General features: G+C 50.6%; 1 protein-coding gene across 2 annotated transcripts in view; it reads left to right on the forward strand.

Annotated features, from left to right (window-relative positions):
- The first annotated feature begins 207 nt into the window (after window positions 1–207).
- Window positions 208–24,078, forward strand: part of LOC135236894 (hippocalcin-like protein 1) — a 50,437-nt gene continuing 26,566 nt past the window's right edge. Inside the window, exon 1 of one of the 2 annotated variants that reach the window (XM_064303493.1) lies at window positions 208–316. The gene's annotated coding sequence lies outside the window, so the exon portion shown is untranslated. Of the gene's footprint in view, window positions 742–24,078 lie in introns of both variants that reach the window. The other variant, XM_064303484.1, reaches the window with a different exon arrangement.

Raw genomic sequence — 24,078 nt, forward strand, 5'->3', positions numbered from 1 at the left:
TTCACCGCCGAGGGGTGAGAAGGAGATGGTAGTTCTACTATACCTTCATAACAAATATTCGTAAGCCTACGCAATAATAAAGATGAAGGTAAATAGTAATAAACTGCCATTTTGATTGTAATATTTAAATGTTCTTGAATGGTTTGTGGGCAAAGTGATTTTAATCAAAAGTTTGTCCCCTATATTTGGATTGGACTATTCCATTAACAAGTTATATTGAATTGCTCAGCGAGTGAAGGGTGCTGAAGTCTGTATCGACATGGAATTGATAAGTCTTCGAATGGACTTTCTCATTTTCAAATGAAAGCGGAGTTAGGTAGGTAATCCAGCCTTTCAATAAGAATAAAGGACATTTTGGTTCAAATGTTGTTTTTGTCTCGTACCTTTCAATTGCAGTAATCAAACTAGTGCGCCACTCCTCAGTTGAAAAACAAATAGCTTAGCGAGCTGGCTAGCTTCAAGCTTGGCAATGAGAAAGGGTACATTTTCCTATTACATTTAGCTAACTGTTGCGCTTCCACGTTCAGCCAGCCACGTTACACACCAGATTGGGCATCCACTTTTCCATGGTCATTTTTCCTCTGTGTTTCGGAAGAGATGCAAGACATTGAGGTAGCCTACGTGTCGAAATAGTAAACTAAGAAAGAAAGTAGAATATCAAAGAACGGACGCGATCGCTTCGCTGGAGAAACACTCATCCAAAACGTCTACGGAGGAAGTAGCTACGGACTAGCAGAAATTGTGAGTTTCTAAATTACTTCTATTTCTTTTTGTAGCCGATAAACCGGCATGTAACTGCTTTGAAATATAGGATATATGATAACGTTACGCATGTCATGTGTAGGCTATATTGCCTCGTGTCTGTGATGTGTTTTTTTATTACAGTATGGACTGGACGTGTTGAAACAAAACACTTTTAAAAACTATTTCTTCACTTTTGTCCCGTGACATTACTAAATTGCTAATCGTTCGTTTTATGCATCTTGATACACTTTGCCAGATACACAAGATGTTGTCCGTCGTTATACTAACGTTATTGCTCCCGAAAATTGCGTGACGGGTGAATGGAAATGGACAATTGACAGGTCATGAGAAATGACGGGACGATATGCTGATTTCACGCGGTTTGCTACTTTCGTATGGGACATAGCATACGGGTTTGTTCATCATCTACAGCGAGAGCAAAAGTAGCTTAGCTTAGCTGACTACAACAAGCAACAGTATATTGTTTGTGTCGAAGTAAGCACTTTCCTAGTCTTTTCTGCTGATTCAGCAGAGCGATTGCTTTTCTTTTGTATTATTTTCCTTCTACAAGGAACATTCGTGTGCATATTAACTTCTAGCCTATTCTTTACCAGTAATTCCCCGAGTCTAATGTTTTCCTATCATACAGGTCTCGTGGCATCCGCTGGATGTGAGAGTCAGGACAACGGAACGGCTAAATGAATAGGATAAACTTGATGTATAGCCAATAGCTAAAGTCTGTGGTGTAATTATGATGTTATAGCTAGTAAATTACTTTATACGACTCGGGTGTTTCAACAGTGTCATTTGGTTTTTGACCAGCTATGTGGTCGTGTTCGTGAATACTTCAGTCTATATCTTTTCAGAAACAATGCGGGTCAACGTTGTTTTTCCAGCTGCAAGTAATGCAATATCATGTCTCGTTTCGATGCATTTTAGAATATACTTTTAGGCGAAGCATCACGTGGCAGGTTATGCCAATTTGGTTAAGTAACGTCTATAGATATGTAATAAACTGCGTTTTTTATGTTGGTGTGCGTATTGTTTATGGATTGCGCAGTTCCAGACGACTCGTATGGTAGAAATTATTCCAGTAGCCTACATGCGCACGTCTACTGGCACCAGATTAATTTCTACTGCCTGGAGGTTTCGGCACTCTTGTTTCCTCCAGGATATACAATCATACAATCCATTAATCATTGGATTGTGTGTAAAAATAGGTTAAGGTCAGGCACGTTTCTTAAGGGTACAGTGGCATCACCCTAGCTGGGAATCAAACCCACAGCCATTGCGTTGCAAGCCCAGTTCCTTAACCATTACACAACACTGCTGCCCCAGTGGGGAGAAAGGGGGGAGGTGCTGGCCGCTGGGTGTCATTGGGTGCTGAGTAGAGACATGGGAGACAGAGGCCCCACCCTGGTAGCTGATGGTAGGACGTTCACACCCCTCCTCAGTCCTCTCCAGAGATGGAATTAACCCTCCCTGAGCTTAATACTGGAGCCATTCTGGCTCCTTCTAGAGGTCTCAGGCCTTACTCAAACCAGATTATTGTACTGGGTGGCTTCCCAACGGGTGGCCTCAGCTTCTTGCTTTCATCTACCTCTCACTAGATCCAGAATGGCTCCAGCTGTTCTACACGGCGAGCATTATTTCCACCTCTAGTGGGAGCCGGAATGGCTCCAGCTGCTGTGCTCAGGGAGTGTTGTTTCCATCTCTGTTCAGGGCTGCAAAGGCTCAAGTGATGCGTTGTTCGTGTTTAGTACCGTCTCTAGCAAGCGCTTGGAGCGGTATGCAGTGAAAGTGCCCTTTCCGTCTGAATCAGTGCCTCTGTGAAGCACACTCTGGTGCTAGAACCGGGTCGAGAAATCTCACCCCTGGGTCAAGAGATCTCATTCCTGCTTGAGCTCCCCACAAGTGGGCCCTCGTGCTAATTCAGCCACTTTAGGCCTGACCCTTCTCCGCTAATGGGATGGGGGTTAGGTCCCCAGCCATGGCCCCTTGTTGGCTGCTCTGCGCGTCAAGTGATGTCGTGAGCCTGCCGAGCTACGGCAAAGGGCGGTAATCACGCTCTGATTGGTTCTCCAGGGTTGTGACGTCACAGTCCCTAGCATGCGTTCGTGTGCCAGCCCAGGTCTCCAAACTCCACTGCAGTCACATAATGGATAATGTAATTGCAGCTGCTGAAGAGTACGTCAGCGTGAGCGCGTGGCTCGATCCTTTGACTCTTAATCAGAGGGCCCTGGTTCTAAATCTGTGGATATTTCACTCAAATTGTTTTGGTCGGAAGAGAGCACAAACAGCCGTCTAATGGATGTGTGGGAAGCCGGCAGTCAGTTTCTGATGCGTGTGCACATCCCTTACAACCAGCGGTGGGTTGCTTCATTTTGATGCTAAAAGCCTAAAAAATGGTACCACTTGTCCCCACTGAACAGTTTACACAATGCAAGCCAGTGAAGACTAGTTTTTACAGTTGTATGAAAACAAGTTTGTACGTGACGTGATAGTGGGCATATTTTTGTGTCAGTGTCAGATGGGTTTGTTTTTAGTTGTGCAAGATCACTCTCCCCCTCTCTCTCTCTCTCTCTCTCTCTCTCTCTCCTCTCACTGTCTCTCACTCTCTCCCCCTCTCTCCCCTCTCTCCCCCTCTCTCTCCTCTCTCTCACTCTCTCTCACTCTCTCTCTCTCCCTCTCTCTCCCCTCTCTCCCCCTCTGTCCTCTCTCTCCCCCCTCTCTCTCTCCTTCTCTCTCTCACTCTCTTTACAGCTTTAGCTGTGATATTTTCTAGAACTGGAGGAGATTGAGTCATTCAGAAATGACCTCACATTATTTTTCCAGGTTGCTGCATATCGGGCCAGTTCCAGCGAACTGCGACCCGCCTGCAGTGGTCCAATAAGGCAAATTCTGGCGCTTTCTCGCAGTTTTCCTTGGAACCGCGCACGGTGTCAAATGATTTCCCGCTCTTTTTTTTCCTTTTCTTTTTTTTCTCTCTTCTCCTTTTTTTCCCACACTTTTTTTTTTGTGCCACGGTAGCTGTCTGCTCACTCCGAGTACCCAAACAGAACACTCGAAGGGTGTCGCCGGCGTGACGAACAGACGAATAACGGCTACTCCAGAAGGGAAGCCCGTCGCGTCGCTCTCAGTGTTTACGCACTGTGATTAACATGGGCGTGGGATTAGTCAGCAGTATGAATGTTTAATGATGACTGTAAATGAGCGAGTTGTTATTTTTGTCTCATTATTGTCTCCTCGGTGTATTTCGGGAATATTTCGTATCTGGGACGCTGTGCCCCCAGCCCGGGATGATACAGGAAGTGATGCGGGGCAGCTGGAGCTCTTGGCGTCTCGTCCTGTTCCCCGGGGGGGAACGCCGTCTGAACCAGCTTTTTTAAACGTTTTAAAAACTAACTGCCATTCGAGTGACATTTCATTCCATCACTGTAACAGACAGAAAAGGGCTGACCTACAGCGGTGTTGTTGGGGGTATGGTGGGAGGGGCCTGGGTGTGGGCGTGGTCTGCTCCTGAGGAGGGTGTGGTCTGTGGTGGAAGACAGCGTTGTCGTGGGTTTTGTTTTAAACGGGATGGTGCAGATAATGGCTTTGTCTTCAAAATTCTTTAAAGAATACGTTTCCATAGTAACAAAAATTTGAGTCTTCGATCTCAGCTGGCCGTAGGTCTGCGCTCAAAATATTTTGATTCTCTCTCTAAATATTGATTCATAAAAAATTGTTTCCATGCAACGGGCTCATTTTTCCAATGAGGAGCTGCTTTTTACGCACAAATGTTTAATGAGCGAAAACTGAAACCAAACGTTCATACGCATCAAGCATGAGACGAAATATTTTATCGGATTTTGTGATGCGCAACAATGGTGACGTGAAATGTGTCCCTGTGTCGTGTATCGCAAAATTTAATTACAGCATAACTGCTGCACAACCACCTTCCACATTCGAGGCCCACTGGACTACCCAGCACCCTCATTTAGTTTCTGTTTTTGAGATTGACAGCCTGATGAAGTGCCAGCTTTTAATACGAGTGCAGTTCTGCGCTCTGGTGGTTTCGCCTCGTGCTGTTGGGGGAAGTCAGGACTCCTGGGCCCCCCTGCTGTCTGCCATTGATCATCTGTGTTCGCCCCGCTGTGAAATATTGGATATCTAAAACGTTTTTTGTGTTTTGCTTTATTGGTCAGCAGCGCTTGCGATGTAACTTCCTGGTACGGCTTGGTTGAGTCTTTGAATTCGGGGTACTGGGTCTGAAAGACCTGTGAACTGGCGGGACATTTCCCTTTTACATTTAGCCTATATTTTAGGAATTTAGCCGACGCTTGTATCATCAATGACTTACAATGGGTGCAAAAGAAGAGCCTCGATTCATAAATCACCAACATCATAAGTAGCGATGAATGCGAAGCCGATTGGTTGGGCCATGACACCATGGCGATAGGTAATCCGTTGCCACTAGAGCGAGCATTTGGAAGGTACAGTATTTTGGAATGGGGAGTATAGGGGAAAGATGTGGGAGTAGGGGGAATGGGATTCAGGGTGGAGAAGCGGGGCGAGAGGTATGTCCTGAACAGGCGGGTCTTCAGGGTGTGGGGGAAGGTCGTGGGGTTCGAATCTCGGCTTGGGGCCTTTCTGTGTGGAGTCTGCGTGTTCTCCCCGTGTCCGCCTGGGTTTCCTCCGGGTACTCCGGTTTCCTCCCACAGTCCAAAATTGGAGACTCTAAATTGCCCAGAGGTATGGGTGTGTGAGTGAATGGTGTGTGTGCCCTGGGATGGATTGGATAGATTGGAGTGCTGTCAGCTGGGCTAGCGGAGGTACGTGCCTCAGCCTATCAGAGCACGGCAAACAGGTAGAGCCGAGTGTCATCACAGACGGTTTCAGCAGAGACGGGTCAGGCGCTAGCATTAGCCGGAACGCTCGTAGAATGCTAGCAACAATTAGCGAATCTTAAGTTTGTTGCGATCAGCCGCGCTGTGGATTGTGGGTATTTTTTGCTACAAAGGACTGTTCAATACTCAATTACCGGCCCAAAAAAAATGAATGGAAGTCAACTGGGAGCTTCATTAAGGGCGATACAGAAACCGTCAGTAGAGTATAACAATAGAGCAGAAATCTTTTTAGAAACATTTTTTAATCTTTATACATGAAAAAAAAGAAACTTCAATGTCTGCCTCAACGTGTGGTGAATCAGCTGTGACAGCTGACATTTATCCGGCTAAAAAAAAAAAAAAAAGCGGTTTTGACAAGATCTTCCACTTTTGGCGCTGAAACGTTTTCGCTGCGCGACAGAAGGCCGCCCCGTACGGCATCTCGGGTCTGAGTCGTGGGCAACAGGTGCGGTGCAATGCCGAGCTAGCGCCACTGAACAGCATTACGCTGCCATTCGTTGTATCCGCTCCCGTTGACGTTTCTCTCCGTTTTTATCAAAGTGTCTGTGATGTCATCGTCGGCATGGGAGAGGGGAGTGTGGGAACCAGGCCCTGGGGGATAAGTGTCCCGGGCTTGTGCTCAGGATTTGGGCGGCGGAGCAGCGGCAAGGCCAGGCCTCCCCTCGCACATTCTGAAGAAGTGAGATGACGGCGGCGAAGTTTCGACAGGCCGAGCCAGCCCGTCCCAGGCTATTTCTGTGGCCTTCGGGCGAGAATGAGGAAGTCTCGCCATTTCCTGTTTTCTGAGGTTGTGTGTGCGCGTGTGTGTGTGTGTGTGTGTGTATTTAGCCATGTGGTTAAGTGCACCAGTGTATGCGCGTATGTGGCTTTGTAGGTATGTGTGTGTGCACGTACATGTGCGTGTCTTTGTGTGGCATATGTGTGCGTGTGTGTGTGTGTGTTCGTGTGTGTGTGTGTGTGTGTGAATGTATATGTGTATGGTTGTGTGGACTCCTGGCCTGTGACATCATTCCCAGATGCTAAGCATTCCTACCCTGCTGGTTCCCATCTTCGGAAAAAGCCTTTCCTGGAACCCGGGGACCTCGGAGAACAGGAACGGCGAGTGCCCCAGTTTAGCGTGTCACAGGTCACATGCTGTGCGGCTACATCCGTTTGACCAATCACACCAGCTCTCCCCTCGCCCCCTTCAGGGCCCATCGCTCCCCCCGAAAACCATTCCATTTTTTGTGTTTTTCCTTCTTTTTTCTTCTTCTTCTTCTTCTTCTCTCTATCCTGGGGCGGGAAAGAATGTCCAGATTCCATCTGCATTCCCGAACAAGAGATTATGATTAAGTGGCGACCGCTCGAAAATATTATTTGTGTGTCTGATCTATTCCCGGAGTAGACTTGGGAGAGGGGCACTCATGCAGCAACCGCTGGGCCCATTATACAAAGCAGGAATCTGTCATGGGAAGATACCCACAATCCTCCAAACAGCAAATTAGACCGTGTTTATATCCCTGTCAGCCACGGATGAATAAATATACGAAATTATACTCGCCGTTTTGCGCGCGTGACGCTTCCCTTCGCGGGTCCCAGGCAGCTTGGATCACCTGCTTCCTGTAAGCGCTGTCCTTTAATGAGGCGTTAGCAAAGAGAAACAAAAAGCTAACAGTCTGATGTTTTATGCATGGGGTGTTTGAAATGCCATTTTTAATGCGCTGAGAGGCTAATAGCCTTGTATGCCGTCAGGATGGACTAATGGGATGGGGTGATGGGGGGGTGGGGGGGCTCGCTGGGGTGCCGGGGAGGGGGGGGTGCGCGTGCGCGTGCGCGTTTCGGGGTGGGGGGGGGGTCACCTTGGCAGCGCATATTCTGCACCCCGTCGCCCGCTCTCAGACTTCCCGCCACGGTAGAAAACAAAACAAAACACAACCCAAAAAAAAACAAAAAAAAAACTGAAGAGCACGTTGAATTGAATTTTTGAAAAGAGCGCCGACTCTGTCGGTTCAGAAGCAGGCGCGCTATTGGAGCTTTTTGGCGGGGCGGTTTTAAGAGCGCCAGGCTTGGCACGCCCGACCGAAATGCCACAGAGGCAACCAAGCTCTTCTGCCATGGCATCTCTTTCTGTCATCTCTCTTTCTCTTGCTCTTTATTTCTTCCCCTTTTCTTTCCCACACTCTCCCTCCTCTCTCTCTCTCTTTCTCTCACACGCACTCTCCCTCCCTCTCTCTCTCTCTCTTTCCCCCTCTCTTCCTCTGTCTCACACACTCTCTCTCCCTCCCTCTCTCTCTCCCTCTTTCTCTCTCTCTCACACACACCCCCCCCTCTCTCTCTCTCGCTCACACACACACTCTCTCTCTCCCTCCCTCTCTCTCTCTCCCCCTCTCGTTCTCTCTTTCTCTCATTACTCTCCTTCAGGCTCATGAGAGCAGGGGTGTCTGAGGGGTGAGGGGTGGGGGAGGGGTGGGGGTGGGGGTGGTGGGGGGGGTTGGCAGGGGCTGAGTTGCCTGAGCGTGGTTCAGGCGTTGCGATTGGCCGAGAGTTCGCTGGAGGGAAGCCCAATCACGGGCCGTCCGTTAAGCGATGCGGTTAGCCGTGCGACGCTAGCGACGCTCTGTCGCGCGGGAGAGCTAGCCGGCCTGCGTGACCGCTATTCTCGATACCGAGGGCAGATAACTGGTTTACGGAAGGCGAAGCGTTTCAACGGGCGCGAAGGATCTTATCTGTGAGAGAGAGAGTGCGGATGCCTGTGAGAGAGAGAGAGCGCGAAGGATCTTATCTGTGAGAGAGAGAGTGCGGATGCCTGTGAGAGAGAGAGAGCGCGAAGGATCTTATCTGTGAGAGAGAGAGCGCGATCCTGTGAGAGAGAGAGAGCGCGCAAGGATCTTATCTGTGAGAGAGAGAGTGCGGATGCCTGTGAGAGGAGAGAGCGCGAAGGATCTTATCTGTGAGAGAGAGAGTGCGGATGCCTGTGAGAGAGAGAGGCGCGAAGGATCTTATCTGTGAGAGAGAGAGTGCGATGCCTGTGAGAGAGAGAGCGCGAAGGATCTTATCTGTGAGAGAGAGAGTGCGGATGCCTTGAGAGAGAAGAGAGCGCGAAGGATCTTATCTGTGAGAGAGAGGTGCGGATGCCTGTGAGAGAGAGAGAGCGCGAAGGATCTTTCTGTGAGAGAGAGAGTGCGGATGCCTGTGAGAGAGAGAGAGCGCGAAGGATCTTATCTGTGAGAGAGAGAGTGCGGATGCCTGTGAGAGAGAGAGAGCGCGAAGGATCTTATCTGTGAGAGAGAGAGTGCGGATGCCTGTGAGAGAGAGAGAGCGCGAAGGATCTTATCTGTGAGAGAGAGAGTGCGGATGCCTGTGAGAGAGAGAGAGCGCGGATGCCTGTGGGGGCACTTCGCTGGCGGTTAGCGCTCAGGGCGTCTACGCTGGCACCGCGAGCCTCTCTATCTGACGCGCAGACGCTCCCTCCACACGTCGTCCGCCTCCGCCAAGCCTTAACGAGCTCCCCTGAGCTCCCCCTCGGGCACCCCGGTGCCTCTGGGAGGCCAGGCTCTGCCCAGATGACCCCGCCTTCCCTCGCCTCAGACGTCCAGGCCGCCCACGCACCGGAGCGGGCCGGCCCTGCTGGAGAGGGAGGACCAGCCTCTCGCTGCCAGATGGCTCTGCTGTGCTGTGCGTTGCGGGGCTGCGTTTTATTCATTTATTTATTTTTGCTTTAAGAGGGAGTTGGCAGAACGCGATGGAAAATTTATGATATCTGGCCGCCTACACCCCCCTATCCCTCTGCCCCCTACCCACTGCACCCGCCCCCCCCCCCCCCCAACCTCTCTCAGGGCCTAGAAGTTTCCACATACAGTGCTGCTTGTGTTCCGTGTACAATTACAGGCCTCTGGGAAACGTAGTTCCCACGAACACCCAATTTTTTCCCACCGTGCACACTTCTGGGGGGGTGAGGTAATATTTGAAATTTAGGGGCAGGAAATGGGAACATTTGTGCCAGAGTAGAAAGTGGAAGAGGGTGCAGTGATTGGCTGTTAGGAGAGATACATGTACGGCAGTGATCTCCAGCCCGGCTCCTGGAGATCTGTCGTCCTGCAGGTTTTCACTCCAACTCTAAGAAAGCACTCCTCACTCAACAACTAGAGATCGCATTGAGCTGCTCATTAATAGAATCAGGTGTGCAGAATTAGGGTTGAAAAGAAAACCTGCTGGACGGTAGATCTCCAGGAACAGGGGTTAGGAACCGCTGATGGGAGGACAGAAGAAGGGACAGAGACTGGGAAAAGGATGGACAGAACAAAGTAGTATTGGAAGGAAGGGGGCAGGGTTGTTGATACGAAGAAGCGGAGAGAGAGGAGAAGAGGGATTGACGGAAAGAAAAAGAGGAGGGACGGTGGCTGTGAAAGCTGTGATGGAGAAGGGTTGTGCGGGGCGGGGGAACAGATGAACAGAACGAAACGGGGATAGATGGAGAGGAGGAGGAGAGAGGGGGGAAGAGAAAATGAAGTGCAGATTGAACTGTGCGGCTGAGCGATGAGACGGCCACACTCGCCGTCCCCTCTCTCTCTCTCTCTCTCTCTCTCTCTCTCTCTCTCTCTCTCTCCCTCTCTCTCTCTCTCCCTCTGTCTCTCTCTCTCTCTCTCTCTCTCTGTCTCTCTCTCTCTCTCTCTCTCTCTCTCTCTCTCTCTCTCCGCCACGTTGTGACCTTTCGCCGCCGCGATCTCCGCCTCGTGCGCAAGACGCCGCGCGGCACAATATTCGCTCATTTGCTCACGGCGGGGGGCGGGGGGGGGGGGGGGGGGTGAGGAAGGAAGGGGGGAAGCCTTGATTATTTTTAGCCAGAAGGTCATTCGCTGTCAGGGCCAGGATGAATCTCTCCCAGTTTCACGGCGGCCTGGGTGTATTCTGGGACAGGTGTATGCTTTTTTTTTTTTAAGAAGTGTTATTGATGTCATTATTATTATTATCCTGTAGCAAACGCTACATGCACTTTGGCACCAAACAAAGTAATGTATATATAAAAAAATCCTCAGACAGAAGTGTCACCAGAATGCCACCGAGTGAGATGAAAGGGGTCTTGAGTTTCGGGTGTTCTGCGGGGACCAGTTTAATAGCGAGTGTATTTTTTTTTAGATATTAATCTCGTTACTGTGACTATAAATGGTGCACTGTTGGATGTGAAATATTCATATGGTGGGTTTGGCTCTTCCTCCGCACTGTGGCAGAAAAACAGACAGATATTGTGGTGAAATGCTAATGAAATCCCTAATGAGTGTGTGTGTGTGTGTGTGTGTGTGTGTGTGTGCAGGCATGTGAATATGTGGATGCTATATTCTTTGTTCATGCTTGCTTGCACCCGTGCGTGTGTATCTGTGTGTGGTGTGTGCGAGTATGTATGCGTATGTGCTTTTGTGTGTATGCGTGCTTGTGTGTATCTATGTGCGTTTGTGCATCTGTGTGTGTGTGTGTATCTGTGTGTATGTGTGTGTCAGTGTAAGTTAATGGTGTTCAGCAGGCACTTTTCCTCAGCAACTCATTTGCATGCAGCTCATTTATATACAGTGCTCTCCATAATGTTTGGGAAAAAGACATAGCCTATTCTTTCCCTTATTTAGCTCTGCTCTCCACATTTCTGATTTGTAATCCAACAATCCACATGCAGTTAAAGCGCAGATTCTGAGCTTTTCTATATAAGGGTATACTTTATAGATTTTGGTTTCCACCATGTAGAAATTACAGCACGGTTTGCGCATGCCCCCTCCACCCTATTTTAGGGCACTTTAACCGCATGTGAATTGTTTCATTTCAAATTTGGAAAAATTGTGGAGTATGGAGCCAAGTCAAGGGAAAAAATATATATCTTTGTCCCAAAGTCTTATGGAGGGCACTGTAGCTGGACGTTACTGCAGCAGTACAGGATAGAACCTCAGTCTTATAAGCCCACTACGCCATTAACCATTACATTACAGGCATTTAGCAGACGCTCTTATCCTGAGTGACTTACACAACTTTTTACACGGCATTTTACATTGCATCCATTTATACAGCTGGTTTTATACTGAAGCAATGCAGGTTAAGTACCTTGCTCAAGGGTACAACGGACAACAGTGTCCTACCTGGGAATCGAACCTGCGACCTTTAGGTTGCAAGACCAGCTCCTTATCCATTGCACTACACTGCCGCCCGCACTGCGCTGCACTGCCTGGCTGGATGGGACGGAGGTGTCAGTCAGAGACATGGGGAGGGCGGTTCGGTCCAGTTCAGTGGGAGGCCCAGCCCTGGTCTGAGAACAGCTTAAATAGGGGCCGTGGACACGCTCGGTCTGTGTGCGTGTGTGTGTGTGTGTGTGTGTGTGTGTGTGTGTGTGTGTGTGTGCGGGTGTGTGTGTGTGTGTGTGCGGTGTGTGTGTTTTGTGTGTGTGTGTGTGTGTGTGTGTGTGTGTGTGTGTGTGTGCGGGTGTGTGTGTGTGTGTGTGTGCAGGTGTATGTGTGTATGTGTATGTGTGTATGTGTGCTCATGTGTGTATCTATGTGGCATAAATAAGGGCCATGTGCATGCTCGGTCTGTGCTGAAGATTGGGTCTCAAGGTATGTGTGTGTGCAGGTGTGTGTGTGTGTATGTGTGCTTGTGTGTATTTATTTGGCATAAATATGGGCTGTGGACACGCTCGGTCTGTGCTGAAGGATGGGTCTCAGGGTGTGCGTGTGCGGGTGTGTGCATGTGTGTGTGTGTGTGCGTGTCAGGTGGTAATGTTTGGCTCATGCATGTGTCTGTGGTGTTGCTCGTGTGTATCTGTGTGCGTGTGTTGTGCATGTGTGCTATTGTGTGTGTATAGGCTTGTGTGGCATAAATAGGGTCTTGGAAGGACTCAGTCTGCTGAAGGCTGGGTCTCAGGGTGTGTGTGTGTGTGTGTGTGTGTGTGCATGGTAATGTTTGTATCTGTGTGTGTGTGCTCGTGTGTATCTGTGTGCGTGTGTGTGTGCATATGTGGCTTGTGTGTGTATGTGTCGTGTATCTTGAGCCGGTGCTGGTGAATGTGGGTCTTGTGTGTGTATGTGCTCGTGTGTATCTGTGTGCGTGTGTGTGTGCATATGTGGGCTTTATGTGTGTACTAGCTTGTGTGGCATAAATAAGGGTCTTGGAAGGACTCGGTCTGCTGAAGGTTGGGTCTCAGGGTGTGTGTGTGCGGGTGTGTGCATGTGTGTGTGTGTGTGTGTGTGTGTGTGTGTGTATGTGCGCGCTCATGGCATGGTAATGTTTGTATCTGTGTGTATGTGCTCTTGTGTATCTGTGTGCGTGTGTGTGTGCATGTGTGGGCTTTGTGTGTGTATAGGCTTGTGTGGCATAAATAAGGGTCTTGGAAGGACTCTGTCTGCTGAAGGCTGGGTCTCAGAACTGCTCACGAAATACACTGAATCCCTGCCTTGCTGCTTGTCCTCACCCATGACCTCCAGTCATATCCTACCAGGGACTCGATTAAATGAAATGATGTGCTGGAGCTTTAATCAATACATGTAGCCGATACTAATTAAAGGCCTTGCTTCCCTTGTTTACCCTAGTCATTTGTCAATAACCTTTTTTTGTATTGACCCTGCTGTGTTATTCACTGCTTGCAATTCCATTATCGGCCTTTCTGTGCTGCCGTCCTGATAAGTCCTGACTTGGAAAAGAGATTTTTGGAAAATTAATTTTTTAATCGATAAAGATTGTCAATGTGCGTCGCCCTTACTGAAGGATGAGTAAATTAAACGATATTCATCAGGGTGGCCTGTGGGAGCCCAGCCAATGCAGAATGTCCTCACAATGTCACTAGACTGTTTTGTCGGTATTATAACATTGCCACTACGTGGTAAATGGACTGCATTTATATAGCGCTTTACAATTGATGCCTCTCATTCACCCATTCACACTCACACACCAACGGTGAAAGGCTGCCATGCAAGGTACCGATCAGCTCGTTGGGAGCAGTTAGGGGTTAGGTGTCTTACTCAGGGACACTTCGACACGCCCAGGGCGGGGGGGATCGAACCGGCAACCCTCCGACTGCCAGACAACCGCTCTTACCTCCTGAGCTGTGTCGCCCCTACATGGCAGCAACCTTGTGAGGATGTTTTCCTTCTGAGCGGCGAGGTTAGGACCCGTCTAACACTGCACGCACTCTGACTCACCTCCAGCAGTCACAGAGCCGGAGCAAAGTGAGTCGAGGCGTCTGATAGGTTCAGAAGCCGTCGCCTGTCTTCGCCTAGCGTCCCTTCCGCTCGTCTCGAGCACGCTCGCCGATCGTGTGTCGATAAGAGAAGTCACTCGGCGTGTAGCACGGTGGGTAAGGGGTAAGGAACTGGGCTCGTAACCGAAAGGTCGCAGGTTCGATTCCCGGGTAAGGACACTGCCGTTGTACCCTTGAGCAAGGTACTTAACCGGAATTGCTTCAGTATATATCCAGCTGTATAAATGGATACAATGTAAAATGCTATGTAAAAGTTGTGTAAGTCGCTCTGGATAAGAGCGTCTGCTAAATGCCTGTAATGTAATGTAATGTAACTCAAAGTGTGACAACGAAGCAGCGTTGGGGTGTGGAATGAACTTGCCCCGCGCTAGCTACGTCCGGGGCGTCTGGCTACTCAGGACGGAGTCCTGGGAGCCCTACAGGGCGCTTCTGATGGTGGTTCTCGTTGCCGCGGAAACCGAGGTAGGAAGGGTCGGGGCGTTTGGACGGGAGTTTTTCCCGATAGCGGTCCCGACGAGGACCGTCTGCGGCTGATCGTCTGCAGGCGAGCGGTTTCGGCGGTCCGCTGACTTCTGCCTGTTCACGAAGTGAGACGGTTCCGTCCTCAAACGTCGGCTGTAGTCACAATGTTGTAACTTTGACAAAACGTTCCAGGCAACGTTGTGAGAACGTCTCGTGTTAGCTGGGTTGTCTTTATCGTGATTAATAGTTTCTTTGGCTGCATTCGGCCCTGGCTGCCTCTCCAGGTTGCAGCAGATAGGCTAATACCGCGTTCTTCAGATACGCCGCGCATATCGTGAGAGAGCCTCACGCAGCGAAGCGTCCAGCGTTCCGCCGGTTCCCATTGGCTCCTCTGGGACTGGTGTAACCTCGTGTTGGAGCGGACTTATCGCCGCGCGTTTCACCGTTCGTGCTGTGATTGCATCATGCGTCTTTGGCTTACATCACTTTTGCCAGTATTTACAGAACAGCCCGCTTCCTTTTCTGCCCTCACGTTGCCCTGTTTGCCTGGCAGCGTCACGGTCAGTTTCAGAGAGAGAAAGACGGATTCTTTATGCCCTCCTGCATGCAAGCACACACCGCATATGCGCCTGACAAATACACACACACGCTCACACACACACGCACACACACACACATGCACATGCACACACGCACACACACTTCCTGCCTCTGCCATGCACATCAGATGCACTCCTTCCCTTATGAGCTTGATGGTACCATAGAGCGTGGTATAGAAACAAAGTTCTCTGTAGGTCTAGCTCATGCTTGAAGGTGCAGAGTAGTCTGGCAGCTTGTGCTGTACTACAGGTGGTGGGTTTCAAACCCCCGAGTCAATCATCTGTGGCACAGCTTGATTATATATGTATTTTTGAAAAATATGTGTTGGATGAAGTTACACTTTTTTGTGCTGGTCGTGCTGTCAGTAACTGGTTAGCATCACCAGGGATGGCTGTGCCAGATCGGCTGTCCTGCTGGTTTGTGCAATTAAGCCCTCCGCCAAATGGCCCTGTCGACTGCTATTCGCACCCGAGAGCATCTGCAAGCTCGTGACTGCCTGCGCTTTACAAAAAAAAGACGAAAAAAAAAAAAACTTTTCCTCCTTCAATTCCATCTTCATCCAGCCATCCGTTATCCAGACCCGCTTATCTTGGTCTGGGGACGTGGGGGGGGGGGGCTGTACAGATTGCCAGATTGCACTTCCATCTACAAAGTGGCTCAATTTTGTAGAAATTAATGAGAAACACCCCAGAAAGTTGTCTGTTGGTCCCAAAGACGCCATTCGTTGGAAAGTCGTGAAGATGGAATTTCGATAGGAGTGAGGACCGGACCGTTCTTGTGGGAGAGGCCTTCAGTTTGACGTCATAGCTCAGGAGGTGAGACCGATTGTCTGGCAGTCGGAGGGCTGCCGGTTCAAACCCCGCCCTGGGCGTGTCGAAGTGTCCTTGAGCAAGACACCTAACCCCTAACTGCTCTGGCGAATGAGAGGCATCAATTGTAAAGCGCTTTGGATAAAAGCGCTATATAAATGCAGTCCATTTACCATTTTACCATTTACGTCAGGAGAAGTAACTCAGCTCAGCAACGAAAGGCCCAAGACCTGCCGTGAGTAGCTCGTTGCGTCTGGTGAAAACGGCCGTAACCGGCCTGCTTTCCAATAGCTTAGCCTGCTCGCCGTCAGGAGCCGCAGCCTCTTGACCGTCGTAAAATGATTAGTTTTAATGGCCGCCATGGGTTAGTGGTGGGGAATATCGACTCTGGCGAAAAGTCGTAAAAAACAAATCGCCGCACGGCTAGAAGGCTTTTCCCATCGGCGTGGCAGCAGCGTCGGAGAGCGCGCGGTAGCAATAAAACGCTTAACCGCCTCCCTTATCGCCGAGGCAACCGCTCCAGGAAACCGCAGTCATTTCTGTGCGCCGGCGGCGGTTAATGTTTAAACCGCTCCTTCTGATTGGCCGCCGCGGAGCACAGCGCGCTGAACAGCAGGCCGCTTGTGGCGGACTTTTCCCGCCCTTTTTCCTGCAGGTGAACGGCTCGTTATTGACCGGATCTCCGATGGTGTACCAGCGAGCCGTTGGCTACAGCAAACGCAGGGCCCCCCGTCTGTTTGGGTTCCTTTTCGTTCTCTCTTCTTTTGGGTTCCTTTCCGTTCTCTCTTCTTTTACTGGCTGTTTGAGTTCATAAAATCGCCTCAGTGCCTGATTTGCGAGGAGACGCGTTTACTTTTTGGGTAACGATGTGTGTATGTATTTTTTACTATGTTTGGAGCTGCTAATTACGGATCGACTGAAGATAGTGTGAAGTGCTTTCTGGCAAAATATTTATTTTGTTTATTTACTCTTCTACTCTCGATCTCACTCAATCTACGTGTCTATGAGTTTAATAATTCATAATAATAAAAAACACAGTTGAACTTTATGTTGTTCCTTATATGTGAATGTGACTATGGTGTGTGTGTGTATGTGTGTGTGTGTAAGTGTGTGATGGATGGTGTGTGTGTGCTAGTGTGCATGTGCTATAGGTGACCCTCTCACCCCCTAACTGATTTACATTCACATTCAGCAAACGGCTGCAGCTGTGTGGTTTTCTTTCTCCAGGAAATGGGGAAAGCCCACAGCCGAAGGGTGCTAATTGGCAGCATGGTAAAGGAAAAAAAATGAAACAGAAGAGGTGTGACAAGCTGATGTAGAGTTCCCCTTCGATTTAGGCCTCCTGTCTGGGACTTAGAGAGAGGAGAGTACCACATACACACACATGCACACGCACACACACACTCACGCACACGCTCACACACTCACACAGGCGTGTGTCAGATCCTCCTTGTAAAAGAGATTTCCATCTCGGTTGGGTCTTCCTGTCAAAATGCAGGATGAATAAGAACGAGCAGCGAGTCTGTGGAATAGAGGCCGTGAGCCTCTTCGGTTGGAAGAGCAGCCGATTCCGTGACCATTCGTAATAGACCAGGAAGTGCCCCCCCACACACACCCCGCCCTGCCCCGGCTCGAACCCGAACTCAGGCCTACGCTGCGGCCCGTCCTGCTGCCCCTGTCAGTACGAGGTGAAGGCCAGAGCTGTGACCAGGACCAGAAGCCTCCTCCCTCCCCTCCCCTCCCCCTCGCTCCTCCCTCCCTCCCCTCCCCCCTCGCCCCTCCCTCCATCCCCCATCCCCCCCGCTCCTCTCCTGCAGTCCCCTGGGAAACGAGCCCAGGCGCACAGGCGAGAGCGGCCTCCTTTCTTCCTGGTCTCAGCGCCGGGCCCGATCAGACCGGCTTTCTGTGCCGAACCCTCTTGCAGAACCCCGCCTTGATTTTTTTGAAAAGGCGTTGCTGTATCATAAAGAGGCAATACGTTGTGCTGAAATTGTTGCCGTATTTTCATAAAACATTTGATTTCAGTTCATTGCTGTATATGGCAGGTTTTTTTTTCCGTAGGGGTTTTCCCAGAGTTAATTCAGATTGGTTCATCCTGAGTGTAAGTGTGCGATTTCCATAAACGCTGAGAGTCGGTTTGAGCCGAATTCTGAGTTACAAAATAAAAGTTCAGATGGAAAGTGTGGCTGGTAAAATAGATTTTTGGATTATTCCGGGCACATTTAGCCATGGTGAGGTCTAACACCGGGTCTGATGTGTTTGCGGTGTGAACGGCAGCTGAATTTTAACGTCCACGATAACGTGGTGACACAAAGAGGAGGAAGAGGCCGGTGAGAGCCCAGAAGCTTCCGCCGATGATTGAGTGTGCAGCTAACTGGGAGAATGGCTGCTTTCAGTGGGCAGCTCAATGAGCTGAATTCATACTCCCCACATCTCCACCCACATACCCAACCCCCTCCCCACCAGCATACCCACCCACATACCCACTCCCCTCCCACATACCCAACCCTCCCCACCCACATACCCCACCTCCCCTCCCACCAACCCTCCACCACTACCACCCTCCTCACATCCCAACCCCCTCCCCACCCAACATCCCACACCAACCCCCTCCCCACCCACATACCACACCCCCTCCCACTACCCAACCCCCTCCCACCCACATACCCACCCCCCCTCCCACATACCCAACCCCTCCCCACCAATACCCACCCTCCCCACCCATACCCAACCCCCTCCCCACCCACATACCCACCCCCCTCCCCACCCACATACCCAACCACCTCCCCACCCACATACCCACCCCCTCCCCACCCACATACCCACCCCCCTCCACCCACATACCCACTCACATCCCACCACCATACCCACCCCCTCCCCTCCCCATACCCACCCCTCCACCACTACCCACCCCCTCCCCACCCACATACCCACCCTCCCTACCCATACCACTCACCTCCCCACCCACATCCCACCGTCTCCCACCCACAACCACATCCCTCCCACCCACATCCCACTCACATCCCCACCACCATAACCCCCCTCCCCTCGCTACCACCCACATCCCCACCACCATACTCACCCACGTACCCACCTGCGTGTATAGATGCATGGGATTTTGTGTGTCTGTGTGGATTTGCGTGTGTGTGTGTTCTCGTTTTTATATCTTTGTTAGCTCCCATGACCAGGAGCCCACTCACAGTATGGGGTCCAAAAACATTGTTGGGTGCAAAATGCTGGTCATCACTGTGTTTTTAATTTTTAGTCCTGGAGTCCTGATGTCTCTGGTGTCTTTGCATCACAGTGCCCCATGAGAGTGTGGAGGGTGTGTGTGTGAGTGTAAGTTTGTGTGTATATTTATGTGAATGTGTGTGTGTGTGTGTGTATTTCTCTCTAGTCTCTCATTGCAGAACTGAATTTTCTCCCTGTCACGGCTCGGTTCAGGAGGGTTCACTGAAACGTGCAAATTGCAGCTGTCATCTGGGTTATTATTTGGTTAGTGCAGATGAGACGGGTCATGTCATCACTCACTGGAGGCTAATCTCTCTGTCCTCTCTTTTTTTTTTTTTTTTTTTTTTTTTTACAAAACTCTTTAAGGCCAAACAAGATGTGTCTCTTGGCTGTGCAGTTAACAGGGGAGTCTGTCTGACATGGCCTCTCCAGGAGGAGAGCCAGTGCCTCCTTTGTGATGTCATAACAGCTGGGGGTTGCCAGGTAACGGGGCCGAGCCGCGTGATAACGATAGATAATGGTGTGGACGTGATGAGGGTGACCGAGGTTCGAGCTGAAGGGGCTTTCCTGGTCACTTTCCTCCGGCTGACCGGTCTGTGGTCAATCAGTCAATCAGAGGCACAATAATATCAGGGGCGCATGCGTATCGGCTGGTAATTTTTAGACACACGTATCAGTATTAACCCCGTGATAAAGTTACGGGAGATATGATGACATGCCACTGACGCGGCTAATTCAGTGAAAATGTCCTGCTTTCATTTATTAGCCTGCCAATTAGAATTTTTTATTTTTAACAGCCAAACTTTGAAAGCTAAACAGAGACCCAGCAGCTCTCCAGTCACTGTCTAAGCAATATTAATGCAACCGAATTGACGTATTTTGTTCTGCAAATAAAATTAGTTTAATGTCTTTTTAAAGTTGATGTCTGTGCTCCTCTATTTCTTCCATGAATGTGGACCCTTAGCTGCAGTTTGTATTTAAGTGCTCTAATGTAAAACAGAGGTATCGTTCCAGAATTCCATCCCTATAATAGGCGATCTGTCTTTACTTTGGAATGGTGCCATCTGCACAGATTTTCCACAAGGGGAAAAACTGAAAACTGGAAAATTATTCCCCGACCAACTGAGCCTTAACTCTTGGAAAATTATGGACTGCAGGAAATGAATGGGTCTGGATGTTCTGGTTGCTGTGTGCAGTGGAGCAGGTTGGGTTCACTGTTGGGTTTAGGGTGTTAGATTGGGTTTATGGTGTTGACTGTTGTAAGGGAGGTTAGGTTGGGTTTAGGGTGTTCACTGTTGTAAGGGAGGTTAGGTTGGGTTTAGGGTGTTAGGTTGGGTTTAGGGTGTTCACTGGTGTAAGGGAGGTTAGGTTGGGTTTAGGGTGTTCAGGCCCAGGAGGAGTTTCAGTGCTACGATCGCTCCTGCTCTTCTGGTAAATGGACTGCATTTATATAGCGCTTTTATCCAAAGCGCTTTACAATTGATGCCTCTCATTCGCCAGAGCATTCGCTCTTCTGCCCCTCTTCCCAGCATGCATCTCTTCTCAGACTGCCCTCAGACTCCGCTTTGTGTGTGTGCAGGGACGGAGAGAGGAGAGGTTTCGGTAACGGTTGCTAATTGAAGTAGAGAATGATCACCTGGACAAAAGGGAGAGAGATGTGTGGGTGAGAATCTTGGCTGGGGGCCCGCGTGTCGACACGCTCCCTTGGTGATGAAGGAGCCTGAGAAAGCTAATAAGCTGAGGCCTTTGTCTGCGGCCCTGCTGTGTAGCAACCCTCCTCCTGCGTTTGGCTCCAGTCCCATGGAGACCTCAAACGAGTGATAGGAGGTCCTTTGATCAGGACACGCTGGGGGCTTTTTGCATCCTTTTTTTTTGCCAGTTTCCCATATTGTGTCCATTTATACGGCTGGATATATACTGAAGCAGCGTACCTTGCTCAAGGGTACAATGGCTGTGTGCAACCCAGAGATCAAGCCTGTGACCTTTGGGTTACGAGACCAGCTCTCTGCCCATTATACTACACTGCCCGCACGCCCTTTCGGTTTGGGGCAGAAAGCGGGCACCCTGCAGCAGCCCAGCTGAGCTGTGCAGTCCTTGGCTTCGTTGGGCAGCTGGCGCGGGGAGGCTGGAAGAGCCCCACCGACTGGAGCAGTACCCGCCATGCCACCTCAGACCTTCCCTCCCCTGGTCAGCCAACGACCAGCGAAGTGCCACCTCGTTGTGGAGGAGGAAGGCCGGGGGGGGGGGGTGGGGCGCCTGACACAGGTACCAGACTGTCTCCAGACAGCCCCTCGAGCCTCAGGCTCTTCAGAATTAATTGCTATTACGATATCCCCCTGAATTAATTTAGCCGCCGCCTTTCATCCAGAGGTGCAGAGGTGGTTCAGGCTGAGGGAGCAGCCTTCGCCCGGCAGCCATCCTCCTGAGTGAGGCCATCAGGGGCCGGAGCTCTCCGCCTTTGTGCGCGAGCAGCCGCAGAGAGCGGAGGCTTCGGTTAGCGGCTCGCTAATCGGAGCGGGAGCCGTTCGCCTGGACAAAAGGGAAAGAGAGGCGTGTGTGTGTGTGTGTGTGTGAGGATTTTGGCTGGGGGCCCGCGAGCCGACGCGTCCGCTCTGGGTGACGAATGACCCCCTCGGAAAGCTAAGAAGCCGAGGCGGCCTTTGTCTGCAGCCCTGCTGTGTGGCGGACGGGTGGGGGCGGGTGGGGGCGGAGGGGGGGGGGTTCCTTTGTCTTCGGAGGAAAGCGTGATCCTTACCGCTCCACTGCCGCCCTTCCCAGTGAACCGGCTCCCCTTCCGTCTCCGCTCTGGGCTCAGGGCTTCCGGCTCTTTCATTATTCAGGGGGTCGCGGGCGTCCGTTACAGGAGTGGGACGCGCGGAATATATATCGAAATAAAACGCATTATCAAATATATTTATTACACTTAACAGTATATGGGGAATTGTACAAATCATTACTGCCTCCAGGTATAGTGATGTATTTTGAAATACAAAATGATTATTCTTTTAATATATTAATTCATGATGATTTCAAAATTTACAAAATACACTGCATCATATTTCCGTGAGGGTGACTGACCCGGACTGTTTTGTCTCTGTAACTGTGGAGACGGGTCGCAGTGCACCTACGGGGCGTGTACTCTGAAGTGGACGGACCTAATGGGTCTGTGTTTGTTGTGCGTCGGGTGTCAGGTGTGTGTCTTGTTTCCGTGGCGTTAGCCCCAGTGAGCCCCGGCTGACTTTCACACGAGCCTTAACCCGGAAGAGTGAACTGAGGTAATGGAGGAAACTAGACAGAACACAGTGAAAGAGCGCGCTGTTCTGCGCTCGCTTTGACCCAACAAGCCCTGCTGTTCTGTGCTCGCTTTGACCCAGCATGCCCTGCTGTTCTGCGCTCGCTTTGACCCAACAAGCCCCGCTGTTCCAGGCTCGCTTTGACCCAACAAGCCCGCTGTTCCGCTCGCTTTGACCACAAACCCGCTGTTCCAGGCTCGCTTTGACCCAACAAGCCCCGCTGTTCCAGGCTCGCTTTGACCCAACAAGCCCCGCTGTTCCAGGCTCGCTTTGACCCAACAAGCCCCGCTGTTCCAGGCTCGCTTTGACCCAACAAGCCCTGCTGTTCTGTGCTCGCTTTGACCCAACAAGCCCCGCTGTTCTGCGCTCGCTTTGACCCAACAAACCCTGCTGTTCCGGGCTCGCTTTGACCCAGCGTGCGTCGCTGTTCCAGGCTATCTTTGACCCAGGATGCCCCGCTGTTCCAGGCCAGGTTTGACCCAGCGCAGGCTGCTGTTCTGGGCTAGCTTTGACCAGCGTGTGCCTGTCTGCATCGCTGCATTGGTGTCTGTGCAGGTGTGGGGCTGCGTGTGTGCAGGTGTGGGGCTGCGTGTGTGTGCGCTCATTGTTCATCTTTGCATGCGTTTGTGTGTATGCAAATAAGCGGGTATGTATGCGAACAGCCGTACGTGTGCCCACTTGAGAGTATGACTGTCTTAGTGTGTGAATGAGTGTGTGTGTGTGTGTGTTTGTATGTGTGTGCGCATCTTTGCCTGTGTTTGTATGTATGCAAACGTGTGAGTGTATGTGTGAGTGTATGTGTATATGACAGCCTGTGTGTATGCATAGATTTGCATGTATATGTGCAAGCGTGCATCTGTGTGCTTAAGCATGTGTGCAACATGTGTGTGTGTGTGTGTGAATGACTGGATATGTTTGTTTCTGTGTGTGTGCGCTTGTGTCTGTATGTGTGTATGTGTGAGTGCCTGTGTATGCATGTGTGTATGTATGTGTGCGTGTGTTTTTGCGTGCATGTGTGTGCATGTGTGTGTGTGGGGGGTACCTGCATGTGTGTGTTTGCATTTGTCGTGTGTGCGTATGTGTGTGTACTTGCGTGTGCATGTGTGTATGCATGTGTGTGTTTGTGTGCATGTGTGCGTGTGTGTGTGTGTATCTGTGTGTGTGTGTGTTTGTGAGTGTGAACGTGTCTGCGTTTGTGTGTGTGTATCTGTGTGTATGTGTGTGTGTGTGTATCTGTGTGCGTGTGTGTGTGTGTGTGGGTGTGTGTGTGTGCGTCTGTGTGTGTGTGTTTCTGTGTGCATGTGTGCGTGTGTGTGTGTATCTGTATGTGTGCATGTGTGTGTGTGTGTGTGTGTGTGTGCATGTGTGCATGTATGTGTGTGTGTGCGCATGTGTGTGTGTGTGTGTGTGTGTGTGTGTGCGTGTGTGTGTGTGTGCATGTGTGTGTGTGCATGTGTGCGTGTGTGTGTGTGTGTGTGAGAGCGCGCGTCTGTAAGCGGGTGTCAGAGAGAGCAGCGCCTGTGAGGGCCGGTGAAAGCGGAGAGGCCGCGTGCTGCTGGTGTCTCTGAGCGAGGGCCCTCATCCCTCCCGGAGCACGGCATTGCCTGTAATTATCTGTCCTCTCCGTCCACCCTTCCCCTCATCCGTCTTCCCTTTGTCCGCGCGAGTGGCGGCGGTGGCGGCGGCGGATCGAGTGGCAGGCCTCACCGGAGGGGCGCGGCCGAGGCCTGAGAGCTGATTGGGTTTCCACCGTGCACGAGGACATCGTAAATAAGAGATGAGCCTGAGTGGAGGGGGCAGGGCCCAACGCCGTCTCCCCGCCGGATTGGTTTACTTATTTA

The sequence above is a fragment of the Anguilla rostrata genome, chromosome 1, assembly GCF_018555375.3.
Source record: "Anguilla rostrata isolate EN2019 chromosome 1, ASM1855537v3, whole genome shotgun sequence".
Classification (NCBI taxonomy): domain Eukaryota; kingdom Metazoa; phylum Chordata; class Actinopteri; order Anguilliformes; family Anguillidae; genus Anguilla; species Anguilla rostrata.